At 47.9% G+C, this 11,504-nt stretch overlaps 1 protein-coding gene across 1 annotated transcript in view; it reads left to right on the top strand.

Moving 5' to 3' along the window:
• The first annotated feature begins 1,375 nt into the window (after positions 1 to 1,375).
• pou6f2 (POU class 6 homeobox 2) overlaps positions 1,376 to 11,504 on the top strand; it is an 821,005-nt gene continuing 810,876 nt past the window's right edge. The window contains exon 1 of the mRNA XM_078540141.1: positions 1,376 to 1,455. The gene's annotated coding sequence lies outside the window, so the exon portion shown is untranslated. The remainder of the gene's footprint in view (positions 1,456 to 11,504) is intronic.

Genomic DNA, 11,504 nt, shown 5'->3' with positions numbered 1-11,504 from the left:
CAGTAAACAGGTGACTTTCAATGAAAGATTCTGCATGGAGTTGCTCTTCCAATCAGAGACTGCTTCTCACCCGTGTTGCTGCCTATCAGCAGCAAATGAGGGTAAGAAACAGTCTCTGAGTGGAGGAGCAGTGAACACCTGGCATTGGCGAGTGTGCTGAGGGCTGCCGGGCCGAGGGGCTGGAGCCAGGAGCTTTGGGGCTGGAGCCTGAGGAGCCAGGTATGTCCAGAGGGTGAGGTTTTGGCGGCCCAGGTGGGAAGTTGCACTGGGCCCTGGGGGAGGGGGGGCGGTGTGATGCGAAGTCTCGTCAGGACGTGGAGGGTGAAGTTTTGGTGGGCCTGAGGAGGAGATGGTACTGTGGTGAGTATGTGAGAATGAGAATGTGAGTGTTTCAGGGGGAGTGAGGGTGACTGAGTGAGTGTATGGGCGAGTGAGAGAGCGTGAATATGTGAGTATGTATGGGGGCAGTGCGAGAGACTGGGTGTTTGTGGAGGGGAGTGCGAGAGACTGGGAGTTTGTGGAGGGGAGTGCGAGAGACTGGGTGTTTGTTGAGGGGAGTGCAAGAGACTGAGTATGTGGGGGAGGGGGGGAGTGCGAGAGACTGGGTGTCTGGTGGGGCGCATACGAGAGAATGTGTGTGTTGGGGGTGGGGCGAGTGCGAGACTGCCTTGTGCCTAGTCTCAGGTTTCTCACTCACTCTCACCACCACACACTGACACATACACATGTACCGGCTCACAGTGGGTGTGGGTGAGTGAGTGAGCACCCTGAGACTGGGAGTTAGCTGGACACACATACTCTGACCGTATCATGCTCTGGTCATTTTTATTAATTACTCTTTTTAAAAAAATAACAATTTATCGCTATGACATTGCTGTACTTTTGCTTAGAAATTGTTTCTTTCCTTAAAACCCAATTTTACTTTTGAAATTCAGTTTGTTGTTGTGCCAAACCTTATCTTTCTGAAATTTGCTCATTGGCCCCTTGATTGAGAAAAATATGCAAATGTGGCCCCCCGAGTGAAAAGGTTGCACAAACCTGTTATAGGGGCTGTAGGAGTGAAAGTGTGAGGGTATGTGTGGTAATCTGAGGTGCAATACACCTTTAAGGGAATGTGAACAGATTGACCACATGACCCAACAACTGTGTAATGCAGGCTACAATGTTAATATTAGTCTAGGTTAGGGTCTGTTTGGAGAAGCACACATGATGTAGGTGCCCTGTTGTCTGTGTAAATAAATAGTATGTGCTTCATTTCATATTGGTCTCTGCATCTGCAGTATATTGTAATCGACTCACCTGCCGACAGATAAGCGTGCAACCGGTTCGCGAGCAAAGTGACCCCATAGTAGAATAAAACAACTGGCGACGAGGAAAAACACGACCAGCCAACAGTACCAAGGAAAGCCATGAAAACTCAGCTGAAGTGAATCAACCGTGCCTTGCAGGCTGATTGTAAGTACAGCCCTCACCATAGTCGTCGAAGTTAGCTCCCACCAGTATGCCATAAATTGGCCGTATGAAACCGTTTGATCAGACCACCGATAACTGGTCACATTATCACAGAATCACACAGTGCAGAAGAGGCGCTTCGGCCCATCGAGTCTGCACCGACAAGTGAGAAACACCTGACCTACCTACCTACCTAATCCCATTTACCAGCACTTGGCCCATAGCCTTGAATGTTATGATGTGCCAAGTGCTCATCCAGGTACTTTTTAAAGGATGTGAGGCAACCCGCCTCTACCACCCTCCCATGCAGTGCATTCCAGACCATCACCACCCTCTGGGTAAGAAGGTTTTCTCTCACATCCCCCCTAAACCTTCTGCCCCTCACCTTGAACTTATGCCCCCTTGTGACTGACTCTTCAACTAAGGAGAACAGCTGCTCCCTAGCCACCCTGTCCATGTCCCTCATAATCTTGTATACCTCGATCAGGTCGCCCCTCAGTCTTCTCTGCTCCAACAAAAACAACCCAAGTCTATCGAACCTCTCCATAACTTAAGTGTTTCATCCCAGGCAACATCCTGGTGAATCTCCTCTGCACCCCGTCCAGTGCAATCACATCCTTCCCATAATGTGGCAACCAGAACTGCACACACTACTCCAGCTGTGGCCTCACTAAGGTTCTATACAACTCCAACATGACCTCCCTACTTTTGTAATCTATGCCTCGATTGATAAAGGCAAGTGTCCCATATGCCTTTTTCACCACCCCACTAATGTGCCCCTCGGCCTTCAGAGATCTATGGACACACATGCCAAGGTCCCTTTGTCCCTCAGAACTTCCTAGTGCAATGCCGTTCATTGAATACTTCCTTGTCAAATTACTCCTTCCAAAGTGTATCACCTCACACTTTTCAGGGTTAAATTCCATCTGCCACTTATCTGCCCATTTGACCGTCTATATCTTCCTGTAGCCCAAGACACTCAACCTCACTGTTAACCACCCGGTCAATCTTTGTGTCATCCGCAAACTTACTAATCCTACCCCCTACATAGTCATCTGTATCGTTTATATACATGACAAACAATAGGGGACCCAGCACAGATCCCTCTGGTACGCCTCTGGACACTGGCTTCCAGTCACTAAAGCATCCTTCTGTCATCACCCTCTGCCTCCTATAACTAAGCCAATTTTGAATCCACCTTATCAAATTACCCTGTATTCCATATGCATTTGCCTTCTTTATAAGTCTCCCATGTGGGACCTTGTCAAAGGCTTTGCTGAAATCCATATAAGCTCCATCAACTGCACTACCCTCATCTACACACCTGGTCACCTCCTCTAAAAATTCAATCAAATTTGTTAGGCATGACCTCCCTCTGACAAAGCCATGCTGACTGTCCCTGATCAAACCTAGCCTCTCCAAGTGGAGATAGATACTCTCCTTCAGAATTTTCTCCAATAGTTTCCCTACCACTGACGTGAGACTCACTGGCCTGTAGTCCCCTGGCTTATCTCTGCAACCCTTCTTAAATAGCGGAACCACATTAGCTGTTCTCCAGTCCTCTGGCACCTCTCCCGTGGCCAGAGAGGAATTAAAAATTTGGGTCAGAGCCCCTGTGTTCTCCGCCCTTGCCTCCCCCAGCAGTCTGAGACACAAATCATCCGGACCTGGAGATTTGTCCACTTTTAAGCCTGCCAACACCTCCAATACCTTGTCACTCCCTATATCAATTTGCTTAAGAATCTCACAGTCTCTCTCCCCGAGTTCGATACCTTCATCCTTATTCTTTTGGGTGAAGACAGATGTGAAGTATTCATTCAACACTCTAGTGATGTCCTCTGGCTCCACCCATAGATTGCCCCCTTATGGGCCCTACTCTTTCCCTGGTTATCCTCTTCCCATTGATATACTTATAGAATATCTTGGGATTTTCCCTACTTTTACCAGCCAGAGCTTTCTCATATCCCCTCTTTGCTCTCCTAATTGCTTTCTTAAGCTCCACCCTGCACTTTCTGTACTCCACTAATGCCTCTGCTGATTTGCTTCCCTTGTACCTGCTAAAAGTCTCTCTTTTCCTTCTCATCGTAACCTGAATATCTGTGATCATCCATGGTTCTCTGGGCTTGTTACTCCTACCTATCACCCCAGAGGGAACATGTTGAGCCTGTACCCTCCCCATTTCCTTTTGAACACTCCCCATTGCTCCTCTGTAGATTTCCCCACAAGTAACTGTTCCCAGTCTACCTTGGCCAGATCCTGCCTTATTTTACTAAAATCCACCCTCCCCCAATCCTAAACATTTTTTTGTAACTTATCGATTTCTTTGTCCATAACAAACTTAAACTGTACCATGTTGTGGTTGCTATCGCTAAAATGCTCGCCCACCACCACCTCAGCCACCTGTCCGGCTTCATTCCCCAGAAATAGGTCCAGCAATGCACCGTCCCTTGTTGGACCCTCTACATATTGACCTAAAAAGTTCTCCTGTACACATTTCAAGAAATCCACTCCATCCAAGCCCTTAACACTATGTCTATCCCAATTAATGTTGGGAAAGTTGAAATCACCTAATATAATTACCCTATTATTGTTTTTGCACACCTCCACAAATTGTGCACATATTTGCTCCTCAAACTCCCGCTGACTATCTGGGGTCTATAATAAACACCTAATAATGTGGTTGCCCCTTTTTTATTCCTGAGCTGTACTCACAAAGCTTCATTCGATATCATCTCTCCTTACTGCAGTAACTGACTCCTTAACTAATAATGCAACGCCTCCTCCTCTTTTACCCCCTCCCCTGTCTCGCCTGAAGATTCTATATCCCGGAATGTTGAGCTGCCAATCCTGCCCTTCCCTCAACCACGTCTCAGTGATGGCTGCTATATCATAATTCCACGTGTCAATCCTCACCCTTAACTCATCCGTTTCACCTGTAATACTCCTGACATTAAAGTAGAGGCCATCCAGCTTTGCTTTACTCCCTTGAAGCTTATTGCAGCTGTACTCCCTCTGACTTGATTGTTTTACTGTATTATGATGTGTCCCTATTCTGCTAACATTCTGTGTCCCCTCCCCCTGCCAAATTAGTTTAAACTCCTCTCAACAGCACTAGAAAACCTGCCCGTAAGGATGTTAGTCCCGCTCTGGTTCAGATGTAGACCGTCCTGTTTGTCCAGGTCCCACCTTCCCCAGAAATGGTCCCAGTGATCCAGGAATCTAAAACCCTCCCTCCTGCACTAACTCTTATGCCATGTATTCATCTGCGCTATTCGATTTCTGAGCTCGCTAGCACGTGGCACTGGGAGTAATCCGGAGATTACAACCCGAGAGGTCTTGCTTTTTAGTCTACTTCTTAACTCTCTGTATTCTTGATGCAAGACCTCATCCCTCTATCTACCTATGTCATTGGTACCAACATGTACCATGACCTCTGCCTTATCACCCTCCCCCTTCAGGATGCTCTGCAACTGTTCAGCAACATCCCGGACCCTGGCACCAGGGAGGCAACATACCATCCTGGAGTCACATTGACGGCCACTGTAGTATTATCTGTTCCCCTGACTATAGAATCCCCTATTACTATTGCTCTTTCTCCCTTGCTCCCCTCCTGTACAGACAGGCTGCTTGTGGTGCCAGAAGCTTGGCTCTGTCCGCACTCCCTGGAGGAACCAGCACCCTCATCAGCCTCCAAAATGGAATACCAATTTGCGAGCGGGACCCCAGCGGACTCCTGAACTACCTGCCTGTTTCTCTTGGACTGCCTGATGGTCACCCATTCCCTTCCTTCCTCAAGTCCCTTCAGCTGCGGTGTGACCACTTCTCTAAATGTGCTATCCACGATGCTCTCAGATTCGCGGATGCTCCACAGTGTCCCCAGCTGCCATTCCAGCTCTGAAACCCGAGCTTCCAGGAGCTGCAGCTGGACACACGTCCTGCACACATGCTGGTCCCGGGCACTGGAAATTCCCCCGGCTTCCCACGAGGAGCACACCACGGCTTTGAGTGCTCCTGCCATGACTTATCCCTTTAAATTAAACCTTTTAAGTCAATTACTCTAGCGCCCTTCTTTCCTGATCGGATTGTAGAATATACAAACTGTAAACCACAAAAAGACTTTAAACTATAAGCGATTAAAGTAGTGAATACCTTACCCACTACTTACCAGTGATTCCTTTCCCTTGTAGCCTCTCCTGCTGCAGCAGGCTCTGTTCAATTTCCGCTTTGCCCCAAATTCCGAATACCCACTCTGGCTGTGTCCCACTCAGGATGTGCTGTCTCTCCTGTTCGTGTTTTTCTTTTTGGCCAACGGCATACCTGGGGAGGAGAAGAGGCGGGCGATCCTCTTATTAACATGTGGCAGTAAAACATACGGTCTAATTCATCGTCTAACTGCACCCAATGTCCCAGATTCCAACAGCTTTGGTGAGTTGGTGAATCTTGTGAAAAGCCACTTTCACCCTCGGTAACAATACAGCGTTTAAAATTCAATTTGTGTTGTCGTGCCCCCGGAGAGACAGTCGCTTGCTATGTAGCAGCCTTAAAACAATTGACAGAGCACTGTGAGTTTGGGCCGTCGATTAACGACGTGTGAAGAAACTGATTAGTATGTGGGATTAATGAAGACGCCATTCAAAAAAGGTTGTTGTCAGAAACAAATTTAGACTTCAGCAAGGCACTGGAGTTGGCGCTCACAATGGAGAGCACAGTCAGGGATTCGGAAGCAATCGAGGGAGCACAAAATGGCGCCATCCTTCACGTCGGGAGGGAAGCATTGGTTAGAAATGGCGTGGAAATGCAGTGCTCCACGGAAAGGTGGGAAACAGCCACCATTAACAGACCAGCAAAAAGCAATGGTTTAACGGATAAAACCCATATTAATAATGGCAGAAATGGAACCAGACAGCCTGCAAACTAACGACAATTTAAAAGAACCGAGTTTTTCTACTGCCATTGCAATAGGCACATTATGTGATATTGTAAAGACAGATTGAGACAAAATTTCAAACGAAAATGCAGAAATTTATATAATGGAGGAACCAGAAGAAACAGAGTCAGATATTTACCCGATACGCAACTTAAAAATGGGTAAAACAAAGCTAACCTGTGTGTCAATAGAAGTCAACGGAAAACCCATCTGAATGATGGTGGATACAGGCGCATCCACGACAGTTATAGGGGAACACACATTTAAATGTCTGAATGGAGGAGGCCACTCACTGAAACTGGAAAATTCAGATGCTAAATTAAAGATTATACTGGCGAAGACGTACAGGTAAGAGGTATATGCAAGGTCCCAGTAAAGTACGGAAGCCAGTCTGCTAACATACCCCTGCAGGGGAGGGTCCAACTCTACTTGGTCGGAACTGGCTTAAGAAATTAAAGTTGGAGTGGACTGGGATTTTTCAACTCAGAATGAAAGATCTGCAAGAATTATTACAGAAATATGCCCCTGTGTTCAGGGAAGAGCTCAGGAAGATTCAGGGGCTGCAAGCTAAAATCCATGTGGACCCTGGGGCAACCCCCAGATACTTCAAGGTGAGGCCAGTCCCATATACATTATGAGAAAAAGTGGATATTGTATCAGACAGGCTGGAAAGCTTGGGAGTCTTACAACCTGTACAATTTTCCGAATGGGCAGCGCCCATAGTTCCAGTACTAAAGCCTGACTAGAGTGTGCGAACATGCGGGGACTACAAGTCAAAGGTCAGATAATCAGAGGACATCTAGATCACCTCAGAAAAAGGGAAACAGATCCACAAGAAAAGTTGTGCCAAGTATTCCCGTTGGAGTCTACACCACAGGTAGAAGGAACTCCTCATACTTTGGAAGTATTTGTAAGATCTGTTGAGCCTGATAGAGTTGAAGAGGCAAACTTACAGGTTCCTACAGGGGAGCTGAGTGGACAGAAAATTCGTAAGAGGGAGGCCTCAAATAAACCATCTGAAGTCGTAGAACTATGACAGTCGACACGTTTGAAAAAGCCTCCAGAGAGCCTGAATTTGTAAATAGTTTATTTATGTAAATAGTTAATATATTGTAAATTGTACTTTCAATTAAAGGGGGAGGGATGTGGTAACCTGAAGTGCAATACACCTTTAAGAGAATGGGAGCAAATTGACCATTTGACTGTATGAGCCAATAGCTGTTTAGCTTGGGCTACAATGTTAATGTTAGTCGAGAGTAGAGCCTGTTTGGAGAAGCACACATCATGTTAGTGCTCTGTTGTCTTTGTAAATAAATAGCATGTGCTTCATTTCATATTGGTTTCTGCATCTGCAGTATATTGTAATCGACTCACCTACCGGCAGCTAATTGTACAACCGGTTCACGAGCAAAGCGACCCCATAGTAGAACATAACAGTATGTATGAGTGTTTCCATGTTAAAGTAGGTGTTTGTAAGTGTGTGTGGTGTCTGTGACTATGAGGGTATGTGTTTAAGTGTTTTTTAAATTTGTTCTTGAGACGTGAGCATCACTGGCAAGGCCCGCATTTATTCCCCATTCGTTACTGCCCTTGAGAAGGTGTTGGTGCACTTCCTTCTTGAATCATTGCAGTCCACGTGGTGTATGTACATCAACTGTGCACAGCATGTTGGGTGTGTGTTTGTATGTGAGTGTGGCTAGGGTATGTGTGACTGTGAGGGGTATGTCTGTGAGTGAATATTTGTGATGCATATGAGTATGCAAATATGAGAGTGCACACGTACATGTGAGGGGTGTGAGTGTGACGGAGCGTATCTCAATGGTAAGAGTAAGGGTGTGTGATGGTGCATCTGTTTGAATGCAGGATGTGTAAGAATGCGTGGGTATGAAATGGGTGTGAATGCATGAGGACGTGTGTGAGTGAATGAGTGTGTGGGGCTATGTGTGAATGTGTCGGGTATGTTTGAGTGCAGTACATGTGGAGTGTGGGTGTGTGTGTGTGTGAATGTGAGGGTGCATATGACTTTGTGGGTACGAGGTTTGTTTGTGAATGCCTGGGGTGTTTAAGTGTGTGATTGTCCCAGTATGTACGGTGCCTATTAGTCTCTGGGTGTGGATGTGAGTGGGTATATGTGAGGGATGTATATGAGTTTGTTAGTGTGTGGGTATATGTGTGAGTATCAGGGCAGGTGGTGTAGGAGTCTGAGTGTTAGACTGGGTGTGTGAGTGCAAGGGGCATGTATCAGTGTGAGGTTGTGTTATTGTGTGTCTGGGCTGACTTTTGTGCACATAGCCTGGGTCTCAGTGGCGGCACTGAAAGTGTGTGCTGCACGAGAGAAATGTAGCCAGCTGATCGCGACCACGTGGTGGGTGGCCAATTAATGGCCTGGAGGTACTGGGCACGTCCAATGGCCGTGAGGCGCCGATCTTGCATCACCTGACAGAGAGGCTGGCACAATTTTTAAAGGCCTGCCAGCCCTTCATTCAATCCTGCCCTGTTGATTCTGATTGTCGCAGCAGCAGTCTTGAAGAACCCTTTGTCTCCAGTTTGCACCCTTCCAGCACTGTGGCTGAAGCCAAAACACCTGAAGAACCCTAGAGGCTCAACTGAGAACTCAAGGAGCTCACCAGAGACTGGTACCACCATGGCAGAGGGAAGACCCCAAGCGGCCCTATGATTCAGCTATACCTCCCTGCAGGTCCTCCTCCAGGCTGCAAGGGAAAGGCAGGAGGTCCTCTTCCCAAGGGACAGCAAAAAGCAACCCTCCCATCTGACCAAGCAAACCTGGACAGAGATTGCAGAGGAGGTCAGCAGCTGTGGGATCACCATCCCTGCCAATCTCCTGCCCATGATCCTGGATGCGGTGCCTCAAATGGATCTATTACTCCTTCGCTCACCAGAGTATGTCCTAGATACTGCTCTACTCTTTGGGACTTGCATATGGCACTGTGGATGGTGCGCTACATGGGGAGAGATTGAGCACCCAGATGGTGGCAAGTGGGAGCAGCAGCAGCAGATGCTTTCTATTGCATGGCTGCATCTTGAAAAGAGGCAGCCATCTGTTTTTGCTTGTCTCCTCCATGTCCCTGGAGAGCAGATGTTTGCAGGTTGCATTCCAGAGCCCTCACCATATCCCAAAGGACTGTTACCAGCGTAAGTGTGTGTTAGTCTTTGTGGAAAAACTAACAGTGTTCCTCCTGCTTGCAGGAGAAGTGAGCTCACAACAACAAGGAGCAGGCAAAGGCTAGTGGAGGCATTTCTGATATTTGTTCTCTGATGCTGGCAGAGGGGGAGGCCCTGTCTTGCAGGGCAGCAATGAGAATACAGATGGCGAGACAGGAATGTGATCCCAAGAGAGTGAGGTGTAGTGCTCATGTGTTCACCACTGGACATATGGAGCTCCGCACATGGTTAGGATGAGGAGATATGAAGCACTTAATCCCTAAATGTTTGTGTTCTCTCATTCAGGTCTTGGCACTCCAGAAGGAAAATAATCTGCAGAGACCGGGGGCCTGCAGTTCATCCCTGAGGAGAAGGGATCCTCAATGGATATAACATCATATCATTCCTCTGCTCCCGCTACCAGCGCAGATACTTTCATGTCTGTGATTAGATTGCGGGTCACAATATCTTGTCACAGCTCGTCACAGATATGCCCAAGTAGCTGACGGAGGCTGTGACAGCCGAGGCTACCGACAGTGGCAGAACCGTGGAAGGTCAGGCCCGTGCTGAGCCCCAGGTTGACGATGGCCCTCTGGTGTCAACAACACAGAACCTGCTGGAGCTGCGGTGAGAGGTGAGCAAACCTTTGTATGGTTTTTTGGTGTCTCTCAAAGAGGTCTGAAAGCTTGATGGTTGAAAATAACTGTTTATTGGTAACCCATAACTATATACATCTCCGAGGTGTAGCCCTGTATGGGTGTTGTCTCCAGCCTGGCTCCTTCCAGGCTTCACCACACACAGTCTACTATCATGTGACTCTCCACATCATACCGTGTGAGATACCGTTCTCCAGTCCCACATTAACCCTTGCACTGCCCGAACACCCTTATACTACAGAAGAATTTGGTGAAGCTTTGCGTAGTCATGCACAGATATTGAAGCAGTTCATCCAGGCTGTGAGTGTTGTCATGTTTCAGGCATGTGTGCCCCTGGCTTCCTTTAGGGTTGACCACCTCATGGCCAGATGCAGCAGACCACTCAGTGGGTACCTGAGGTGCATCACACCCTACATACTGTCGCTTTGGCCACAAACTCAATGCAGCAGTAGCAAGGTGAAAGGAGACATGGCGCCTGAAGTCTCCACCAGATCTTTGTTCTTCTCAGGTTGACCCTGATCAGCAGAGAAGTATGAGGGCACCTCGCAAAGGAGGTGGTGTGGCTGCCTCCCATTTCTGGGGGATCCCCCAGGCTACTGCGAGTGTAGACAGCAGCTCCTCAGCCTCTCTGCTTGTGACCCCAGCTCCAGTAGCCACAACGACAGAGGAAGTGCAACTGTGTAAGTGTCCCTTAGCGTGCCGACAACCTTGAGGCAGCCGGAGGATGGCTGCCAAGGTCATCCCAGGCCACGGCATCGTGATCAGCAGCCTTCATCCACTCTAGCAGCAAGCACAGGGATCGTACCTTGTAGGAGCGCTCATAAATATGTTAAGAAGAGCACCTGGACACACTTGGGGGTTCGCAGGTGTTTAGCCCTGTTGGAGTAGTGCCAATATACATGTCACAGGTCCTGTTTTTAGTCGTCCATGGATTTCTTGCTGCCTTATCAGATGTCACCTACAGCCTTGCTCCCTCAGTGGGCTGCTAGTGTAGGGGTAGGTCATGTTTGGTCAGCTCCTGCGCATTGTGAACACTGTGAGTCTGGGTGCTGGGGTGTGAGATGAAGAGACGATAATAGGTCAACATTGCACTGTTACTGAGAGGGTGTTAGGTTTACAGGAAGCTGGTGTGTATGAAATTGTCCTGAGCCTCCCTGCTGCATTCTTAATTCCCCTCGCCTCTAGTGTAAGGGATTCCTCACCTTGTCTTGCCTGCTCAGCAGCCTCCTCCACAACCTCCTCATCAGAGGAAGAGTGGTGATCAATCATGTTCTCATTACAGAATCACAGAATTTTAACGGCACAGA

This window comes from Cetorhinus maximus, chromosome 4 (genome assembly GCF_964194155.1).
Source record: "Cetorhinus maximus chromosome 4, sCetMax3.hap1.1, whole genome shotgun sequence".
NCBI lineage: Eukaryota > Metazoa > Chordata > Chondrichthyes > Lamniformes > Cetorhinidae > Cetorhinus > Cetorhinus maximus.
Note: the sequence above shows the minus strand (reverse complement) of the source record. Positions and strands in the feature narration are given on the sequence as shown.